We start from the raw sequence: 21,733 nt of genomic DNA on the forward strand, positions 1-21,733 counted from the left end.
GTTCCCCTGAGAAATTCTTGTCTTGCAGATGCGTTGGTCATCGCCGCCATCAGGACACCAAGGCTCCCCGAGGGCCAACCAGATCCTGCCCCAACCCGGACGGACAGAAACAACAGCAAGAAATGGCCGCGTGCGGCTCGGCACCAGAGCTTAACGGCCAAGAGGAAAACGCGCAGCATGAAACAGACAGGTGACTGATCAGGTACCGTAATTCTTCCGATGTAGTTAGGGGCTACACAGGCTAAAGATCTTAAAGTCGCCTGCTTCACTTTACAAACCCTGGGTTTCTGGCAGGTGTCGACAGGATTCTGACAATCATTTTCGTCTTGTTATTGAACCTTGTAAGGAGCCAAATAATTAACCCCCAGCCCACCTCCGAAAACTGAACCACCCTGTGTGAACAAGAGACCGTGGGCAGAAAGCTTTGAGAGCGGACGTGGAGACTCCCAGGTCCAGCCAGGACGGACATCACACAACAAGGAGCAAAGGCAGGGTCGGAGAGGTGCAGAGAAGGGGGCCGCTGCCCGGGGGCCTCGGGACGTGAGGAGAACACAGCGGTGAATTCCCGGTTCCTTTCACCTCCCACAGATTCCCGGGCAGAGCACGGCACAAGTCTCCAACTGGAAACCACCAACAGACCTGCACAAGAAACGCTTCCGGAAAGTCTGCCCCCACCCCATACAAAGGATGGGGGACAGAAAACGGTGGTCTAACAAAACCAACAGCCTTGTCCACAACAGCCACCCTACTCTACCCAACAGCACTGGAAGAACCTGCCCACCCACCCTGGTCTCAGCAGGGCACACGGGGGCTCATTTTTCACACCACGCCCCACCCAGCCCTTGACTTGGCGGAGGGGGGCCCCACTCAGATCCCCTGGCATAGTGTCTGCTGGCCAAACAGGAAGTGATCTGCGTCCCACCCAGCGGAAACAAGATACCTGATCCCTCACAGGAGTACGGCCAGGAGGGGCCCCGGGAGAGCTCTGCCTCCACTTCCCCCCAGCATCATAAAGGGAACAAGGAGGGAGAGGTGGGCTGAGTCGGCATCTCTGCCCCTCACCCCCGCCTCCCGTGCCAGCAGGGTCTGATGGGAGCGGAGTGACCCCGGACAAGGGACGAGGCGTGCGTGTACACCCTCCACTCCCCGACCCCGCTCCCAGGGGGCCCAGCAGGGAGCGGAGTTTCCCCTGCACTTGGCTGTGGGGAGGCAGTGCTCTGGGAAGGTGTGGACGTCCCCCTGAACTGTGACAAGGCTGTCCTCAGGCGACACTGGCCAGGCCCAGCAGGCAGGGGCCACAGAGACCAGGAGCAATGCCTCCACGGGGAACGGCCTGCCACGGAGATGAAGCAGGATCCTGACGCTCACGCTAAACCCCAGATGTCCAGAGTACAAGTGAAGTTCAGCCGTCACTCCAAGAACAAGATCCCTCGTGACCAGAACAGGAGAAGTCAGCCACAGACGCCCGCGGTGACACGCGTGCGGTTAGAACCGGCACGGGTTTCAGAGCAGCCGTCATATAAAAGCCTCGTGGACGAGGACGGACTCTCCTGCGACAGAGGAGAGCTGGAGAGCTGCATCTCCACGGGACGCACAAGCCGGGCACACCCGGGCTCTCTCTCTCGCTTCTAGCCGAGGCCGTGAGCTGTCGGTTCCTTCCATCAGGAAGCCAGATGCCGAGACCCAGCACAGCCCACAAGGCCATCCATGGTGACCAGATGCAAGGACTATTAGCAGCGGACGGGGGCAGAGGCCCGGGGCCGCACGACGTGTGCATGGTGAGGGAGAGGGGGTTGCGCCCGTGAGGGGCAGAAATGCAACAACACAGGACAACACAAAAAGTCTGCCAAGAGAACGTTAAGGAGGGTTCCAGCTCGGAGCGGACGGCAGAAGCACAGTGACAAGGGAGCGAGAGCGAGAGAGTGCAGAAAGAGAGTAACTTGTGTCGAACCACGTGGTTCTAGAAGCCAGAAGGAGGGAGGAGGCCGGAGAGGAAGTCACGCCACAGAGCCCATACCAGGCCCTTCGAGATCTCTCTGCACGGACACTGGCCTCAAGCTGCAGCAGGACTGGGACTCTCTGCCCTCGGAAAGAGGAAGACAGAAGTCGCTCCACTTGTAGTTCGGGCCTGAGAAGGTCTGGGAGTCAGTCACACTGTAAATGGGGAGGAAGGACCCGTCAACACCGCTGGGCCGAGGAATGGCTTCCGCCTCCGCGGGGCCCAGTCTTGCTAAACAGGTCACTCCAGCCAGCAGTAACTAGCCCTCCTCTGGCCGCGTCCCCAGGGTCGGAGGCCCCGAGATGTGCCCCCTGCGGGGCACAGGGGGCCAAGTGGGCGCCACAAGGCTGGGGCGGGCCCACCTCTGCTGTCAGGCGAGAGCGCACTCCGGGAGGAGGCCCCGCAGAGGGGGCAAGACAGTAGACATGGGCCTGGGGATGCGATGCCCTGACCCAAGTCAACCACCCCTACAAACTCTCCAATGAGAACAACAGAAGCAACAAAAACTGGGGCCAGGGGACGGCCAAGCTGTGGGCCCACTGGGGCCTCTGGGGGATCAAGAGTGGGAGAACAGACATCGGGCAACGCAAGCGCATCTGTACCTTTCCCCGCCTCCCATGACGACCCCAAAACAGACAGGGTTCTTGGGACACAGTGACAGTGAAGAACAGAGGGAGGTCGGCCCTAACGCCCAACAGATCTCCCCGCACTGTCACTCACAGCCCACAACCCTCTCCCTCCAGGATCACGATCCCCACGGCGGGCTCACCCATATCCAGACGCTGGGTGCCCTGGTCAGAGTCGCCACCCCAACTGAAGCCTGTAATTTATTAATTTCCCTGTCGGCCACTAAACAGTCCCTCTCAGACCCTCTTATGTGGTGCTTCAGCATCTTCCTAAACCACCCGCCCCCGGGACAGGGCTCCAACTCACAGATCAAAGACAAACGAGTTCTTAAGGGATCGTGTTGCTTCCAGGACACGTTCCACATGTGCCAGGGCTGTGGCCAGCCCGAGGGCCCAGAGCCCCCAGCACCTCACCTAGCACAGCCTCTGCTACCAAACATGTGCTCTCTGGAACTTACCAAATGAGCACAAAACGTCAGGAAACGAGAACTTATCAAATGGTTTCCGTCACACACGTTACACGCCATGTTCAAGTTAGCAGAGCCTAATTCGGGTCGGATTGGTTGTCTTTGATGCCGGGGATGTGGAGGACGCCACGGAGCCATACCGTGCACCCGGTGGGGTGGGCACTACCTTGCAGAGGACGCACACTCCAGACCTCCCAGGAGAACGGCCTCTTGTGCAGCCCGCAGACCGGCACCTCCCCCGCTCCCCCTGCTACCTCTGTGTCCCAGGGAAGTGAGTTTTTTAAATCGTCTGTCCGGGACTAAGGATGCAGTGTGAGGCCAGGAATAATACAAACTGGCTTTTAGGGGTGTCTGGTGGGCTCAGTCAGTGAAGCGTCTGCCTTTGGCTCAGGTCATGATCTCAGGGTCCTGGGATCGAGTCCTGCATGAGGCTCCCTGCTCAGCGGGGAGTCTATCCCTTGCTTGTGCTCATCTGCTCTTTCTCTCTCAAATAAATAAATAAAATCTTAAAATCAAAAACAAAAACTGGCTTTAAAAAAATCTAAGAGTTTCTACCTTGGACTCATCCCTGGAGAAGCCCATCATGAGAGCTGTCAGGACCACAGGGGAGACACGAAGGCACCCCCATCCACTGTCCAGCCATCCCCCCAGACCCAAGGGACTCCAGGGCCCCACAAGCATCCATGGGACCGACACCTGCTGCGGGAGAGGACATCACATGAGAGTTCAGGCCAAGAAAGGGTTTTGCAGCTTAAATGTTTTTGGAAATACCCTCCCTGGAGCAACCTTCAGGGACCCACCCCTTAGTCACGACACCCACCGACCTCTATGGGCACTCTGTCACCCATGCGGGGACGGGCGGCCCCAGACCCAGCTCCCGCTCCCGGAGGATAGACGCGGCATGCCCCACACCGCGCCTTCCACGCCGGAGGACCCCAAGCCTAAGCGCCATGGAGAATTAGATTTCAAGCCCCCGACAGGAGGATCAGCTGTGAAACGAGGCTTAATTTCATTGTGTGCCTGAGCCAAGAGGTCCTGGCGAGGCTCTCGGCATCCAGGGGCTCACAGCTTTGAAGAAGAGCCATGTTTGGAGTGCCTGGGGGGCTCAGTGGGTTAATGCCTCTGCCTTCAGCTCAGGTCATGATCCCAGGGTCCTGGGATCGAGCCCGCATCGGGCTCTCTGCTCAGCGGGGAGCCTGCTTCCCCCTCTCTCTCTGCCTGCCTCTCTGCCTACTTGTGATCTCTGTCTGTCAAATAAATAAATCTTAAAAAAAAAAAAGGAAGAAGAAGAAGAGCTGCATTCAAATGCTAACAGGGAAAGGAAAGGCCTCGAGGTGAAGGCTGGTCAGACAATCCAAGGAGTGGGGACAGGAGAGGCCAGGGACGTTTCCTGGGTTTTTCAAGATGTGCATCTCCCACACTGTGATGACCCGCCAGAGACCCTCAGGGAAGCTCAGCACTGCACGTAAGAACCCCCAGGTCCGGGCTAAAGGACAGAGGCAGCGGGAAGGTGCACAGGGGCCCAGCGGATGCCCGCCTCCAGCTGGGAGCATCAGCCCGCCCCCTCTCCCCGGCCCTGCCGGCCTCCTTCTGCACCCCGCCCCCCGGAGCTTCAGGAACGACTTGGCCCCCCAGGAGAGCGAAAACAGGGCCAAGACAAGCGGCAGCTGTCCAGCACCTGTGCCCCAGGTCTGAGACACCGAAGGGACAGAGCTGTAATCAGCCACGACCCACTTCCTCTCCATCTCATGCACTCCCCTACACAGTGCACCCTGAGGGCGACGGTCCTGCAGGAAGGCGGGAGAAGCTCCAGGAGGTCATGGTTCACGGGAGAGGGACAGGGGGCAGGAGCAGGAGAAGCTACAACTGTTCCCAACCGTGTGGGGGACGTCTTCTCTGCGAGGGCTCACAGGGGACAAAAAAAACCTCACACTCCAGAATAAAAACTCAGTTGCCATGCTAGCTGTCCAGAGAGAAAGAAATGCGAAAGCTGTACCCTCGGAGCCCGGAACAGGACGTGTAAATGTCGTTTACCACCTAACACGGGGCTGACGCTCCAGGGAGGTGTGAGGGATAATCCCAATTAACCGAAGGATTGAAACCCTTCTGTTCTGCACTGGACAGTTCAGGGAAAGCCGAGCGAGTCAAGGGTCAAGGAAAGAGGCCGCCTGAAGTAGGCAAGCTGGACAGAAAGGCCAGCACCCCTGTCCCAAGGGCTGTGGAGCCCAGTTCCTCAGCCCGGGGTCCCCTCGGTTAGGGGCCAAATCCACATACGCCCACGCGGAAGCCCTAAGCTCAGAGCCGCAGAACGTTCTGTATTCGGAGAAAGGTCTTCAAAGTGGTCATTAAGGTCAAATGAGGTGACAGGTGGGCTGTCATCCAAGAGGCCTCATGTCCTTCTAAGAAAAAGCGATTAGGACACAGGCGCACCTAGAAGGAAGGGCACGCTTGGAGCAGGGAGCAGGCAGCCGTCTCGGGGCCAAAGAGAAAGGCAAAAGCCACCTTCCGAAGAGGAGTCGTCTCCGCTCACCCTTGACATGGGCCTCCCGACCTCCAGCGCTGAGCCAAAACACACGTCTGCTGTTCACGCCGCCCAGGCTGCGGTATTATCTCCAGCAGGCCGAGCTGAGGGACACTCTCTCCCGCACCCACCGTCCTCCCTGGGAGTGAAGGCTCGAGCAGGAGCGTTCGCTGGAAGGCTGTTCTGGCCTCGGTTCCCCCACTAAGACACCCACAGGGGGCATGAGAAGATCCCCACACCCCCGCCGACCGGGACTGGAGGAACGGTCCGTGCCAGCCTCTGAGGGCTCACATGCATGTCTCAGGACAAGCCAGGCGGTACCCCCACCCCTCCTGATAGCTGGAGCGGGGGAGGCGCGTGCACTGGGCACGAAGGGTGGCCTGCGGAGCTGGACGAGGCCCAGCGAGGACGGGTCTCGGGCCACCCACCTCAGCCCAGTGAGCGAAGGCGGGGGGAGGGGCCAGGGAGAGGCAGGTACAGAGACTCCCCGCAGAAACCCAGAATAAAGGAGCCACTGTTACGCCCCGGCCTGCGACGGCGAGCACTTACTGACCTCGCCTTATCAATATTTAACAGTCGATCCTCCTACTAAGACGGATTCATACGTACCGGTGAAAAACCCAACGGACCTTACCTGTCAGCGGCTTGCCGGGGCTCGGGTGGTTTGGCAGCTGCTGCAGCTTGACCGAGAGGACCCAGGTGAGACCCCGCTGCCGGTCACGGTCACGGCGCCCGCGCTCCCCACGGCGCCCTGCTCCGGCTCAGCATGACGCTCAACTCCAAAGCTGAAAGTCAAAGAGGCCGTCACTGAGCGTGTGGAACTTGGGGGGACATGCATTTTATGCTCTGCACCCAAGACTAAAATCTTTTAAAACAGACACACAGGATATTTTTTTCAAGAAGATTTAATTTAAAAAATTCTTCAAAGAGCAGAACGAGAAAGAAGTCCAGGAGGAGTAGGCTTCTAGTTGCCATGTCAACGGACTGCAGAGACAGATGCCTGCGGAGACCAGAGACGGGAGAAGGGAGAGGGGCAGCTCTGGGTCCCAGGCCTCAGTCTGCACGTCCTCCCCGCTTCCAGCCCAGGAAAAGCAAGTGCCCCCGAGGCAGGCGGTGCAGGGAATGCACAGACCTTTGCCCTCCCGCAAGGTCAAGTTCACCTATAATTCACGCTTCGAGCCCACAGCCTTCCCAGGCTCCTCTCCCAGACGACAACCCTCAGCCCATGCCACAGAGACCCTCCTCCATCTCAGCCCAGGCACCACCCCGCGGGGTAGGCAGGCTCCGCTGGGCACCGTGCACACGCATACCACAGGAGGGGCAGAAGCAGGTGTGCCTGCCCTTTGAATCCTGGTTACTGGCTTTGATTCCCTCCACAAGTCATCGTTCTGAGGGGTGAGCTGGAGGACTGTTGTAGGCTCCCAGGATAGCGTCAGGACCAAGACTAACCCCAGCCCGGATGGGGGGGAGTGTTTGGCCACCGGGGCGCTCCCGGACCCTGGCTCTTATGCAGGCAGTGTGTGGAGGGCCCACGTCCCCGAGGACGGTGATCCATCCCTCGGAACGCCACTGACTCTTCACAGGTCACACGCAACACACTCCCCTGGGGACTCCGTGGGGTGATCAGTACAGAGCAAGCCTGAGGCCTGAGACGTCTTCATCACTGCTGCTGCCTCTGTGCTGGTCCCAGGGCCTGCAACGTGGGTGCCCTTGGTGGGGATGAGATCCCTAAAGTAACCCTCCCTGATCACTCCAAGTGCAGAAAAACCCTGCGTCTCTGACCTGCTATGGAAGAAGTCACGGAGCTAGAACTTACTGGAAGACCAGCACAGAGCACGGTGGGGAAGGATCGGACACCGGAGCTGGAGAGCCTTGTAGCTCCTGACACCACCCCGTCTCAGTGGGTGACATCTGGGCGAGACACCGAGCCTCTGAGTCCCAAAAATCAGCACTGCAACAGCACCTCCATCTAGAGCTTTCACGAGGGAGAAGTGAGCCAGGCTGTAAGGACATGGGGTAGGACCCGACGCTCGGTAAACGTTAAAGGAATACGAGATATCATGAACCAGGGCGTGTCCCACAGTTGCCCCATGATCAGGGGCCAAACACGCTGGCCACCAGCACACTATGAAGCCTGCCGGTGCTCAGATGGGACGCTGATCTTCTTAGGAGGGAAAGGGGGACGCAGCATACATGATCACACACGTGATCAACACTGAAGGTTACCCGCCAACGCGAAGGCATTTTAGAAGGGGCCCTTGCTTTCACCCTCTCAAAGAATCCACAAGTCTGAATGGGTTACAGCAATTCCATCCACCGCAACGTCTCTAAGCTCTAGTAGCTAAGTGACCACAAATTTTAAAAAAAAGTGTGTGATCAAACATAGGCTTGGGAGGTTTGCCTTACTTTGTAACAGACAACATAAATTCATCTATCACTGGAGAAAAAGGACAGGCAGTTGCTTGTCAAGCACATCGCCATTAACCATTTAAGCTCATGACTCATTGACGTCATTAACCATTAATTCATCAAGCTCACTAACCATTTCTATTTTTAAGAAACTGGATGTTGGACTTCCCGGCGGAGAGCCCAAAGACAGGCTGAGTTCTGACCGCGGTGAACCGGCAGAGCTGAGATGCATCCTCCTCAATGTCAGGACCAAACAAGGGCCACAGAGCACGTGCCACCAGCAAACCTCCAGGCACCGTGAGCAATGGTCCGTCCGCGCCCAAGACCAGTGGAGCCACTGCCAGGGCCGTGACACTGAGCAGAGTCACTGACACTCTGCACCCTTCGCCCCTGGGTCAAACAGCGCGTCTCCTGCCAGCCCCCCGCTGGACACAATGTGAACCTGAAATCCTACGTCTGTGAACTTGGGTGAAAAACCAAAGTCTTAACCGACTCCCAAAGCATGTCGGAAACAAAGGAACCCCTGATCCCTTTGTATTATCTGCGGTATCTTCCAAAACGTCCAGACACCCAACAAATCCCACCTTTCGTGATGAGGACATTCAGCGGGAGCGGCCACACGGCTCTGGGATAGTCTAGGCCTTGGTAAAAGGGGACAGAACGCTCTTCATTTAAAAAACTTAAATTCAAACCTTACAGATAGCGGAGTCCACTTGTGACAGCAAACTGAGAACGACCAACTGAGAAACGGATCCATGGAATGGAACCAAAGGAAAAGTCATCATATAATGTCAGAATGCAAGGGCCGGAACCTGAAGGCGGCCTAAAAGAGAAGCAAAATTACGTGGAAATGCCGGAGCTCACACGGGCTTTAAGTGGGTGTGCCTGCAGGCAGGACGTGCCTTTCCAGAAATGTCACAGTGACCTTGGCCGCACCCAGATGCCAACATCGTCCTTTGGAACCATCCAACACACAGCAACAACGCAGGAGGGAGGTCGTGGCCGGCGTCCGGAAGGCCCTCCCTCCGTGGCCTGTCCACCAGCGACCCTCAGGGGCTCCCACAGGGATGGCAAGTTGGCCCAGGTCAGGGAATCCCACCCAACTGGCCGCCATCCCAGAAGTCACCCTGACTTAATAAAAACATATGCATGGGCCCAGACTGGGATCTTAACTCCACGGTCAAGCAGAACCAAGGATCCTCCAGTCCTCACCGCGGGGCTTTCAGGAGCGGGCCGTCGAGCAAGCTCAAAGAGCTGTTATCCGAGGCCTCCCCGACTGGACATGCAGCAAGACAGGCTGCCGACTGCAAAGAGGCAGGAGACCTCCCTCTAAAGCCAAAGTCAGAGGAAAAGCAAGGGACAGGGTAAACGCAGGCGCCCACAGACGCAGTGACGGCACGGAGAACAGGCTCGCGCGCACACACACACACGCACGAAAAATGGGCTCACGTGCACGCACGCGCACACACACACACACGTTTTAGCTCCATCCCAACAACAGAAGCACAGCCCTACATCAACTAGAGAAGTTGCCGCCTGCCCGAGACACGGAAGAGCCCCGGATTAATGGAAACAGGCAAAGTTCCCAACGGGAAGAGGACACCTCGCAGAGATCCGATGCCCTTCAAAGCAATCAACTGAGAAATGAAAGTTCGTTTTGTAAATGAGATGCGGTTATCAACCTAAATGCATTAAACCAAATGAGATCAGTCACAAGTCTGCGATTAGTGCACACTAAGGGAGAGCTGCCCTCCTCTCACAGTAAATTGTACAGCAAAACTGGTCAGAATGGTGTGGTACCAGCACAGAGCTACAAGCCAAGAGCGTTCATCCGAAAGAGGGGCTGGCCAACAGGAATGGCCGGGTTTGCAGCATGTGCTCTAGGAAGACGGGTCCGAATCGTCAGGCTTCCACACCCTGGCACGCGGGATCCGCGGAGCTGAAACCCCGGGGTCAACCAGCTTTCCCTGACTGTCCTGCCGATGCCACCAGGGATGAAGGGGACGGCCGTGATGCCCACAAATAGCAATGACCGCCACCCTGATTGACAGCCTGTCCTAGGTCACATGCCTCGCCAGATACTCCATCACCCGTCACACAAGAGGTTTTTGAGGATTAAACTGAAACAAGTAAATGCAGAGAGGACACATAACGAAATGTAAAAATGAATGGTTCTTGCTTACGAACAAGGAAATGCCATCACTTCAAAGCAGAATCGTTTTTTTTTTTTAAGATTTTATTTATTTATTAGACACAGAGAGAGAGATCACAAGTAGGCAGAGAGGCAGGCAGAGAGAGGTGGGGGAAGCAGGCTCCCTGCTGAGTAGAGAGCCCGATGTGGGGCTCGATCCCAGGACCCTGAGATCATGACCTGAGCCGAAGGCAGAGGCTTAACCCTCTGAGCCACCCAGGTGCCCCAAAGCAGAATCGTTTTTAAGGATGAAGAAACCAAGGCTGGGATACAGTTGAGTACCTCCCAAGGTCCCAGAGCTAAGAGATGGGAGAGCCAGGACCGAATCATCAGGCATTTGAATCCGCCCCACGTTGTCTTATTATTTCGTTGATGAGCAGAACTTGTAGGATAAAAAGAGAATAGAAAAATCATGCACTCATTTGCCACGTTTCGTCTTCATTTTTGCTCTTTCCGATCACATTGTTTGGAGCATATTTTATCATTTTCTTTTAGAGGAGAAAAAAAAAAGATTTAAAAGAAGAGCCTGAAATTCAAAGCACAGAGGATAACAGGGGAAACCTCCCCTGCTTGTCAGGTATCTGCAGGTCAGAGACGGGGCATAAAAGAGGGAATGCTCTTGACCTAATGAAAGCATCTACCAGAAACGTCCAACCGCCGAGAGGCCGACATAATGAGGAGGAACCAGTAACCTTGCCCTTAAAACGAGGGCCAGCAAGCCCAGATGACAGCAGGAGCCACCCCGTGTGATACACCCCTAGACGACACCGCGAGGTACGAAACAGAAACCAGGCGTGAAAGTTGTCTAGAAAAAGCTAAGAAGCCGGTGTTGTTTCCAGAGGAAATTCAGGACCCCAGCTAAGGCCAAGCTCCTGTCAGCATCTGATAAATCAGATCCCAGAGCGACCCACACGCCCTCAGTCTTTCTGGGAAACAACACCCAGACAGTGACAAAAAATAAAGCAGTTTTATTCTTAGAAGCAACAGAAATAATGTACTTAAGAAGTATATACGAGATCCTGAGGAAAACCCAGACACTTTGGCGAAGAACCCCCCAGAAATCCGAAAGAAGGTGCCTGGTGCAAACGCGGCAGCCCCCCCCCCCCCGCTGCTCCTGCCTCAGGTAATGGGGGGGGCGGGGGCACTCCCAGCCGACACCCCAGGTCTGCCAGGAACCCGGCCTGCCTGCAGACAGGTGGACAGACCGGGACAGACACGGAAGTCGACAGAAAGGGACAGGATCCAGGTGAGCCGAGCCACCACGGAAGAACGAAAAGAAAGATCCAGAGCTAGGGGCGTTCAGGAAGACACAGGCGGATCCTCACCCCCCCCAATCCCCACAGACGAATGATAACCACCACAAAACACAGTAAGAGAAGGCATGGAAGACGACGAGACGAAATCTGGGCGAGGAACCCCTTGCTAAGATTCTCACCCGGAAGCCAGGAAGGAAAATCCACCTCCTCCCCAGCCCCAAGCCCTCTCTACAAAACCAAGGACCAGCAAAAAGCCCGGGGAGAAAAAAATAACTAGAAGCCGTGAAAATGCACCTGTCCGTGTCCCCCGTCCCTGGCTTGGCGAGACCCACCTCCACCAGCAGCGCAGCTGCTCCGGCTACGGGAGCGGGAGAAATCCATCCACCACCTTCCTCCCCACTCCGCCGCCTCTCTCCTCCCTCAGACCAGCCTCAACCCCGCTGCACCCATGTCCCCTCTCAAGCCGGCTTCAGATGCGCGGGGTCACCCAACAGCCACCAGGCCTGACCCGGGGGCCCCGGCTCCCCTCCGACCCACAGCTCCCCTCACCCACCAGCCTCCTCCAGGCGCTCAGGCACGGCCCTCCCCAGGGACGTCCACTCCCCTCTTCCACCCAGACCCTGCTCAGCCCTGCTCCTCTCGCCCGGGGCCCGCGGCCCGCAGACATCCCGCAGTGCTGTGGACGAAATGATGGTACCAATCCCGAAAGGCGCTTCTCACAGCACTGGCCGAAGGCGGGGATGAAGGAGGAAAAGGAGCCGAGGGGGGGAAGGGTACTTGCACGAAGGGGACAGTGACAGACGTGCAGGCCCACGAATTCGCCTGAGTTCGTGGCAGAAAAGGACCCAGGAGGACCCAGACCATCCATGACCGGGAGGAAGGCCGACCGGACAGCACGGGGGGCACGGCTGGGACCTTCACCGTATTCCACAGACTCTCGGTCTGAATGTTCGCAAGAGGGAACAGCAATCACACAATCTTAGAGGGGATCTTTCCAGTAAAAAGTGCTTTTGTCAAGTTTCAGACCAGCGTTCCGGCTGCTTCTCCCCCTCCCAGCCCTCACCCCCAAAACCCCACCTGAGTCCCTCGTGACTCTCAAGCACGGTCTCCTTCCCTGGCCCATGGCTGGCTCTGCCCGCTCCCCTTTCTAGGAATTCCAGAGAAATCACAGCTCTCCACGGACAACAATGAGGCCGTTAAGTGCTGCAGGGAAGTCACAAGAACAGGAGAACAGCCCAGAAGCTTCTAGAAATGCGAAGAACTCTGCCCCTCCGTTTTGTTTTGTCCTCCTTCTCTCCTTTCCCCTGCATGTCCTTTCTTCCCTCAGGAAGTCAGGGAAAAACGACGACAAGGACAACAGGATAAAGAGGAAAGTGAAGTGAAGACCATGTTCCTGTGGAGCAGCTTGGCTACGGGATTTTGAGTCACGTCGAGGGAGGGAGGCACTGCCGAGCACAGGACAATGTCAAGGGAGGGAGGCACCGCCGAGCACAGGGGAAGATTCCGTCCCCCGTCACAGAGGAAACCGGTGGGAAACAGAGTCAGTCTCGTATCGATGCCCATCCACCCCGAGAACAGCCCTATCACGGGGCACGGCCCAAAGTCCCATGCCCCCCGCCCGCAGGACAGTCGTTACATGGGAAGAACAATCACCTCCTCCTCTGAGTCACTGCACAACCCCAGTAAGGACTGCGGGCTGCAGGTGCGGGGGTGGAGTACTACAAACGCATGTGAGGAGACGGGCTCCTTCAGTGCCGGGAACCGAGATTCTGGTAAGGACAAGGGAGACGAGGCGGCTCTTACCAGCCGAGACACTGGCCCAGCACACGGGCTGGTGAAGATCGCCCCGTTAAGAACCTGATCACCTGTCAGGGCTTCGGTCAAATCTGGCAGGACAGCTCCGCCACGAGTTTCCGTTACCTCCTTGTACTTAGCCCTTCTCAAGCCCTTCTCAGCCCTTCCAGCAGCTACTCCCCCCACTTTCCCCTCCATCCTGCCCTCCCTCTCCATTCCTCACCCCTCCTCTTCCCCTCCTCCCTCCCCCTTCTCTTCCCTTCCCTCCCCCTTCCCATTTCCTCTCCCCCCCCACTTTCTCCTCCCCTCTTCCTCCTCCCCTCCGCCCTCCCTCTCCCTTCCCTCCTTACCCCTCCCTGCCCCGCCCCTCCCCGCCTTGTAAACAGAGTGAGGAGGTGCCCCCTGCAAACCAGGAAGGGAGCCCTCACAGCACAGGCACAGGGAATCCACCAGCGCCGGGTGGTGAGCCCCCAGTCTGTGCTATTGCATGAGCGCAGGCCCCAGCGGACTAGGACAAAGGGGGACACACCGACTGTCCAGCCCTCCTTCCTGATGAGCACGGTCAGCTACAGAGCCATCTGGAAGAAGGTCCCTAACCTTGTTTCTTGGGGCAATTGAGGCCGGACGCAGGCACGTGGCCAAGGCTTGGTCCACACCCCTCGAGGAAAACATGGGAAGAAAAGCAGCCTGTGGCCTGTGGGGCCAAGCACTGCTTTTATCCGCCCTGCGAAAACAGCAGGAGCATGTTGAAACACGTCCCAAGTGAACTTGGATGTTCACTAGAACGTGAACCTTCTACTAGACACCCAGGGAGGCCCAGCTGGGGACAATCCCCGAGGGGAACAGCCCCAACAGCTGACTTTCCTAAGGAATCCCAGCTCTTCACATCCTTGACCCAAGAGCAGGTCCCCCCTCTGTCTGGGCAAGTCGGTGCCCTGGACCGGAGGCAAAGGGAAAGGGACAAAGCGGAGCCCTACCCACGTCAGAGGAGCAGAAACCTACCCCAGGGGCCACTGGGGCGGCTGCTGTCCCCAGCGAACCGTGCTGAACAGAGCCCACCTCTGAGGGGGGAGAGTGCACCTCGAGACATCCAGCGATCCTCACGTGAATGGAGTCTCGGGGACAAGGCGGGGTCTTGCACTGGAAAGCCGATCCAGACCTCAGCCCCACCCACGGAACCCCACACTGTGTGCACCAGTATTCAATCTTCCTCTTCCTGGTGATCTGAGCTGTTAAAATAGTCACCACAGAGGAACTTCAAAAGGCACCCTATAGGGGCTCCTGGGTGGCTCAGTCAGTTAAGCATCTGACTCTTGGTTTTGGCTCGGGTCCTGATCGCAGGGTCGTGGGATCGAGCCCCATGACAGGCTCCACGGTCAGTGGCGAGTCTGCTCCAGGTCCTCTCTTTCTCCCCCTGCCCCTCTCGTACTCTCTCTCTAAAATAAATCTTCAGGGGCGCCTGGGTGGCTCAGTGGGTTAAAGTCTCTGCCTTCGGCTCAGGTCGTGATCCCAGGGTCCTGGGATTGAGCCCCACATCGGGCTCTCTGCTCAGCGGGGAGCCTGCTTCCCCCTCTCTCTGCCTGCCTCTCTGCCTACTTGTGATCTCTGTCTGTCAAATAAATGAATAAAATCTTTAAAATAAATCTTCGAAAAGAAAAGGGGGGGTCTCCTCTAAGAATTATTGAAGTTACTCTAAATCGTTCGAGAATTCCATTACCTTCCACGATTGTGACGCTAAATGCCCAGAGAGGTGGGAGCTACGGGACCCCACAGGAGGAAAGCGGCCGTCGAGACTCGCGAAGGACTCTATCCTTCATTTTGACCAATGCCGCCTGCGTCAGCCACTGAAACACTTTCCCTTCACCAAGAGATCACGGATTCCTCACGTCCCTAGCCTCCCGTTCACACTTCCCAGGCTGACCAGTGCTCAACACCCCAGACACGCTCTATGGCTTGTCATGCGTCACCTGCGTGGTGTAATCAACAAATGTTTGGTCCTTGTCCCAGTTCCTGGCTCACGGCTCCTGTAACTCCCAGCACCTCCAGAGTGATGAGTGTCTCATAGGCCAATGAACCAGGTGGCTGGGACCCCTGGATACCTTTGGGATGGGAGCCAGATGGTCACCAGAAAGACCAGGCACGGTTAGGATGTGGAAATGTCCCCGCCTTCATGACCTCCAGGGAAGGGACGAGGGCTAGAGACTGAGCTAACCGCAAATGGCCAGCGAGCTGATGAACCATGTCCACCTAATGAAACCCCCACAAAACCCCTAAAGTAAAGGGTTCAGGGAGCTTCCAGGTGGGTGAGAGCTTTGGGGTGCTGGGAGCCCCCAGGGAGAACATGCAAGCTCCACGTGCCCCCTTCCCCTACACCCTGCTCTCTGCATTTCCCCCATCTGGCCGTTCCTGAGTTGCAGCCTTTGTAACAAACCTACAAATGGAAGTAAAGTGCCTTCCTGAATTCCGTGAGCCAGTCGAGCAAACTACCAACCCGTGAAGAGGGGACACCCTGGTGCCCTGGGACTTCAGCAGGCATCTGAAGTGGGGGCCCCTTTCTGGTGCAGTCTTGAGCCCTAAAGCCCATCGGGGGAGGGGAGTAGTGTCAGAACCGCACAGAATTACAGGACCCCTCCCCCCACCACTGCCGTCTGGATATCTGGAGAGCATCAGAAGTGTGGTGAATAAAATGTACGCTGACACAGAAACACAGGTCCCAGAGCCAAGACCACGTCACCCTCTGCTCATAGTCTGTCCGTCCGTCCATACACCGAGCTCCAGGCCGGCTTTCCCCGCCCCGACCCCGAGGATCCGGGTCTGAGCACTGGCTGAGGCTGCGGGGCCCCGGGCCTCCGGTGGGCAGCTCGGCCAAGCTAGAGGAGGGATAGGGCCGGGTCGCAGGGCCCCTCTCCCCACTCAGCTTACCTTCTGCGCCTCAGGTACAAAGGGCCGGTCTCACTCCTGTTCCGAAGCACTCGGCCGGGGCTGGGGGGGGGGGTTCAGGCTGACACCTGTCTCAGATGCCTCTGCAGACACTGGGTTTCCAGTGGGGAAACAGGACAGTGGCCGGGAACTCGGCCCTGCCATCTGGGTGGCCAGCAGGAGCAGGTACATGGTACAGGCTTGGCAAACAGCAGTCACCGAGCTGCCCCACGTCTCACAGACCCGGACTCGGGCTAGGCAGAGCTTCTATCCACGTCCCACCCCCAAGCGGACCCCTCAGTGATGCAGCTCCAGGGGGCACCAGCATCTCCCACGGTATCTGTACTGCAGCCCCAGAAAGGACACAAACACGCCAGAAGACTGAAGACCCGGGTTCCCCCCTCACCTGGTGCTCAACAACCCTGGGCCCAGTGTCTTCAGGGCATCCCTGAGCTACAGAGGACACAAGAGACAGAGATGAGCCCACAGGGCCCTCACCAAAGACGGGGTGCTGCAGGGCCAGCTCAGGACAGACCCCAGTATCCCAGCAGCCCGGCCGCGCCCCACACCCACACCTCCGCCCGCAGCAGCGTCTCCCGGGAGCCCCAGCCTTGACCGACTTCACGTGCCAAGGGCAACATCAAAATCACCTTCAAACTAACACAGGGCCTCGCCCCCGCCCCAAGTGCACGCTGGGGTGTCCCGGAGGCCACAGGACACGTGACGGGATGCAGAAGCAGGTTTGAGAAACTGTCTGCTTTCTGTTAAGCCGGATCTTACAGGGATTTACAAAATGGACAACGACCACACTCTCATTACATTTTTTTATTTGAAAACACAGCTCCACGTTTTTCTTAAGACAGAGTCCTTATGTTTACATATAACAGACTTATTCTTCTTTTTATGCAGGAATAAATATTTTGTAAAAGTGTCTTTGTTTCCACAACAGCAAAAATCAATGGGCATAGTCACAAACACACAAGCCCTGGAGGGTTGCCACCTTTTTTTTTTTTTTTAAGATTTTATTTATTTATTTGACATGACAGAGATCACAAGTAGGCAGAGAGGCAGGCAGAGAGAGAGGAGGAAGCAGGCTCCCTGCTGAGCAGAGAGCCCGATGCGGGACTTGATCCCATGACCTGAGCCAAAGGCAGAGGCTTAACCCACTGAGCCACCCAGGCGCCCCAGGGTTGCCACTTTTAAGGGTGTGAAGTGGTCCCGGGGGAAAACCTGTGAGGCCTGCAGTGTCCACAGACTGAGCAGCCCCGGGACTTGGGGCAGGGTCCCCAGGACAGCGACTTCTCCCAGCACCCAGGACTTGGACGGCCCCCAGGACAGGCTGCACTACAACCAGCCACGCTCACACAGAAAACCAAGGCCCTCAGAGACTCGGTGAATCAGGAGAGATTTCACGAACAAGGATACTGGGTTTCAGAACGGTTCCCCTGAGGTAGGGCCATGAAAATAAATGGGGGCGCTCTGTCCCAGCGCTGGGGCAGATGCGCGGGGGACGCCCAAGGAGGGCCATCACCTCTGAAGAGTAACTGCCCAACTGCACTCCCTTTGGGATCCCCGCAAGACGCAGAGCCGGAAGCATTCGGAACATTCCTTCCTGCGTCTGGAACAAGGCACCGGACGAGGACAGTCAGCAAATGTCACACATCCAGTATTTCCAGTTTTCTAGCAGAGTTCTGCAGGATGGGCAGCCTTCCCGGGGATCGCGCACGGCGGACACCAGAGCGCTACCCTCTGTCCTCCACCTCTCCTGGGAGAAACTTGGGTCTGAGCTTCATGGGGCACTCTGGGCACCCAGGGCACCTGCACATATCTCCACCCAGACACGTTCTCTGTAATGCTGGTCCCAGCTGCTCCCCTTCTTGGGTTTAAACGGTCTGACATGGGAGACCAGAGCTTGCAGCTGGAGGGGACACGCTGTGGGGGACAGGGAGGGACACAGCGTCTCCTGGGGCAGACAGCGCCACCCTGCTCTTGCCCCGCTGCAGGATTACGTCCCAGGACTGAGCACACGCTTAAGAGGAGAGAGGATCTATTTCTGACCTGAGGACTTGAGACCGGCTCGGCTAAATGCGGCAAGGATCTTCGGAACGCCTGTTATTTCTATCCCTAAGGACGCACTCCGTGCGAGCCCACAGCACTCACCAGCGCAGGCCCAAACAGACCCTGAGAGGTACCTAAGAAGTCAAATGAATTCAAGAGGCACGTGTGTGCCCAAACTTGGCACCAGAAGGAACAGAGGCTAAGTGAGAACTCCACGCAGACATACGTCCATTCAGGTGACGACCTCCACCGTCTTTTTTTTTTTTTTTAATTTATTTGACAGACAGAGATCACAAGTAGGCAGAGAGGCAGACAGAGAGAGGAGGAGGAAGCAGGCTCTCTGCCGAGCAGAGAGCCCGATGCGGGGCTTGATCCCAGGAGCCCGAGACCATGACCTGAGCTGAAGGCAGCGACCTCCACCTTCTTAAGCGTCCAAGGACCTCGAACATCATGAGAAATAAAAAAGGAGTACAATTGTGCGAGGCCTGGTACCAGACCAGCTCCCCACCTCCAGAAGGCTGCTCCAAACCTAAGGCCTTGGCGAGGAAGGGGCCAGCACACCTGTGAGCAAAGACGAACAGATATGACGTGACAGCACAGCGCTAAATAGTATCACCTGTTCCCAAACCCCCACCGCTTCCAGATCATTCTGCATCCAAGACCCTGGGACTGACAAGAACCCAGGATCTTTCCTGCAAAAATCCCCCAGGGAAAGGAAATTAAATGTTTGCTGAAGACCTACTATGGGCCAGAACCGTGAAATGAATTTGCCTTTGATACGTAAAATGCGGAGAGTGGGAAGCCGGAGTGGCTCTGCTCCTTAAGGGTCTGCCTTTGGGGCGCCTCCTGTGGGGCTCCCTGCTCAGCAGGGAGCCTGCTTCTCCCTCTCCCTCTGCCCCTGCTCATGTGCTCACGGCTGAGAGCAAAAAGAAAAAAGAAAAGAAAAAGAAAAAGATAAAAAGACCCAAAACATAAAAAATAAAATAAATAAAATGCTAAGAGCAGAGAAGCAACATACAGGAATGAAGTCCTTCCTCTTATCAGCACACCCCCATTCATTCAAGCAGGTGGGCCTTTGTGGGAACACACGACCTCTCCCCTCTCCAGTCTCCGGGAATAAAAGAACCTGGGCCACGGGATCCAATGCTCTGTGAGGACAAGCCTGACCCTTCCATCCACTCATGCGCCCCTGACCCTGAACGAGGCCTGTGACCGGAAGGGCTCCCCCTTCCCCACCCATTCTCCCTGCTTGCAAGGGTTGTCCTGAGAGTCAAAGACAGGGTCAGAGGCAAGTCCGGAAAGCTCAGTGCCAGGCCAAGGAAGGAATCCACTCCCCGCCCTCCTTCTCAAACAGCAGCAGGTTGCCTTATGCAAGCGGTTTCTGGAGTCAGCTAGGAAATGCAGACACCTCCCCACTATCCAGCACGGCAACCCCAAGACCAATGCATGTTTCAGTGTTTCGTAAAGGTTCTTCTAAATATAACTTCCTCCACAAATGTTCACTCCAAAGCAGCCTTCCTTAAAGCATTAGTTATAAGGGAGGATTCTAGAGACACAAAGGACAGCAAGCTGTAAGACGTACCTTCCCTGCCCAAGCACACAAATATTGGCAAAATGGCCACTATCAGTAATTAAATGCAAATAAGTTAAACCCTCAAGAGGCAGAGACTGGCAGGATGGAAAAAAATAAAGACACAAAATCCAACAATACGCAGTTTCCAGGAGACTCCCTTTAGAACAAAAGACACAATCAGGTTCCAAGTGAAGAGACGGAAAGATTATTTCGTGTTAACAGTGACAAAGAGAGAGCTGGGAGAGCTCTATCTCCACCGGCCAAAATGCACTTGAAATGAAAATTCCTAGAAAGACGAAGAAGGACATTCTATACTGAGAATAGGGTCAATTCATCAAAAAGATTCAACAACTGGGGCGCCTGGGTGGCTCAGTCGGTTAAGCGTCTGCCTTCAACTCAGGTCAGGAGCTCAGGGTCCTGGGATCGAGGCCTGTGTTGGGCTCCCTGCTCGGTACAGAGCCTGCTTCTCCCTCTCCAGCTCCCCCTGACTGCAGCTCCCCCTGCTTGTGCGCTCTCTTGCTCTCTGCCAAATGAGTCAATAAAATCTAAAAAAAAAAAACAAAAAACAAAAAACAAAAAGATTTAACAATTAAAAACATATATACACCAAAATTCAGAGCCCCCAAATTTATGGGGTAACCGGCATCAGAACTGAAGGGAGACAGTTCTTCTACAGTAAAGGTCGGAGACATGAATAGTCCACTTTTGGTCATGGACGGAACAGCCAGGCTGAAACTCAAGAAGGAGAGAGGACACCGTGCGGTCACCCCACCCGACGTCGCAGACGCTGCCCACACTCCACCCGACCACAGCAGGACGCACACTGCTCTCAAGGGCACGCACAATGGCCTCGACTGTAGACCTCACCTGCTGGACCACAAAAGGGGTCCGACCAAATGTAAGCGGATGAAGTCATAGAAGTTTCTTTTCTCTTCACAACAGAATGAAACTAGAGAGCCAGAGAAATCAAAAAATTCAAAAACACGTGGAAATCAGCACATCCTCTAACCACCAGTGGGTCAAAGATAAAGTCCTGACAGAAGTTCTACAACATCGTGAGGCAAAGGCAAGCAATAACACAACATACCAAAACTCACAAGATGCTCAAAAGCGCTAAGAAGGCGCTTAGAAGCGCTAAGAAGGCACGTAGCTGCTCATGGTTCCATTACAGAGGAAAGATCTCAAATCCTGCACCCAAGTTCACACCTTACAAAACTAGAAGAGGGGCGCCTGGGTGCCTCAGTCAGTTGAGCATCTGACTCTTGATCTCAGCTCAGGTGTTGATCTCAGGGTCGTGAGTTCAAGCCCCTCACTGGGCTCCACGGTGGGCACACGGCCTACTTAACAACAACAACAGAAACAAAGCTGGAACAAACTGAACAGAACGCTGACGGAGGAAAGAAAATGGCAAAGATTGAGCTCAACTGAATGGACAGACCACTAGCGAGGTTGACCGAAGAAAGAAGAGAGCGCACCCAAGATTACCATAATCGGAAACGAAGGCGGGCACACTACGGTTTTACAGAAATAAAAAGGACTACGAGACAGAGCTATCAACGACTCTGTGCCAACAGATGGGTAAAACAGGTGCAACGGACAGATTCCTAGAAAACCACCATCTACCCCAAAGAGTGTCATGAAAAACTAGAAAGTCTAAACAGATCTGGAACAAGTAAGGAGATTAAAGCAGTAACCAAAGCAAAGCCCTGGATTGGACGCCTTCACTGGAGACCAGCGTGGCTGATGAACGCTGATGCAGTAGTCCTCAACAAAACGCAGGGGTAGTAAACCGACCTCAGTGGTAGATGAAAAGATGACACACCTGACCAGTGGGATTTATGCAAGGAATGCAGAGGAAGTTCAACCTACAAAAACCAGTCGAGAGAACACACCATGTTCGTAGAATAAAGGGAAAAAAAC

At 55.9% G+C, this 21,733-nt stretch overlaps 1 protein-coding gene across 2 annotated transcripts in view; it reads right to left on the reverse strand.

The window, feature by feature from the left end:
• Positions 1-21,733, reverse strand: part of GRB10 (growth factor receptor bound protein 10) — a 173,679-nt gene that overhangs the window by 136,646 nt on the left and 15,300 nt on the right. For both annotated transcript variants that reach the window (XM_080818250.1, XM_080818251.1), the window contains exon 2: positions 6,248-6,398. The gene's annotated coding sequence lies outside the window, so the exon portion shown is untranslated. The remainder of the gene's footprint in view (positions 1-6,247; positions 6,399-21,733) is intronic.

The sequence above is a fragment of the Martes martes genome, assembly GCF_963455335.1.
Source record: "Martes martes genome assembly, chromosome: 11".
Classification (NCBI taxonomy): Eukaryota; Metazoa; Chordata; class Mammalia; order Carnivora; family Mustelidae; genus Martes; species Martes martes.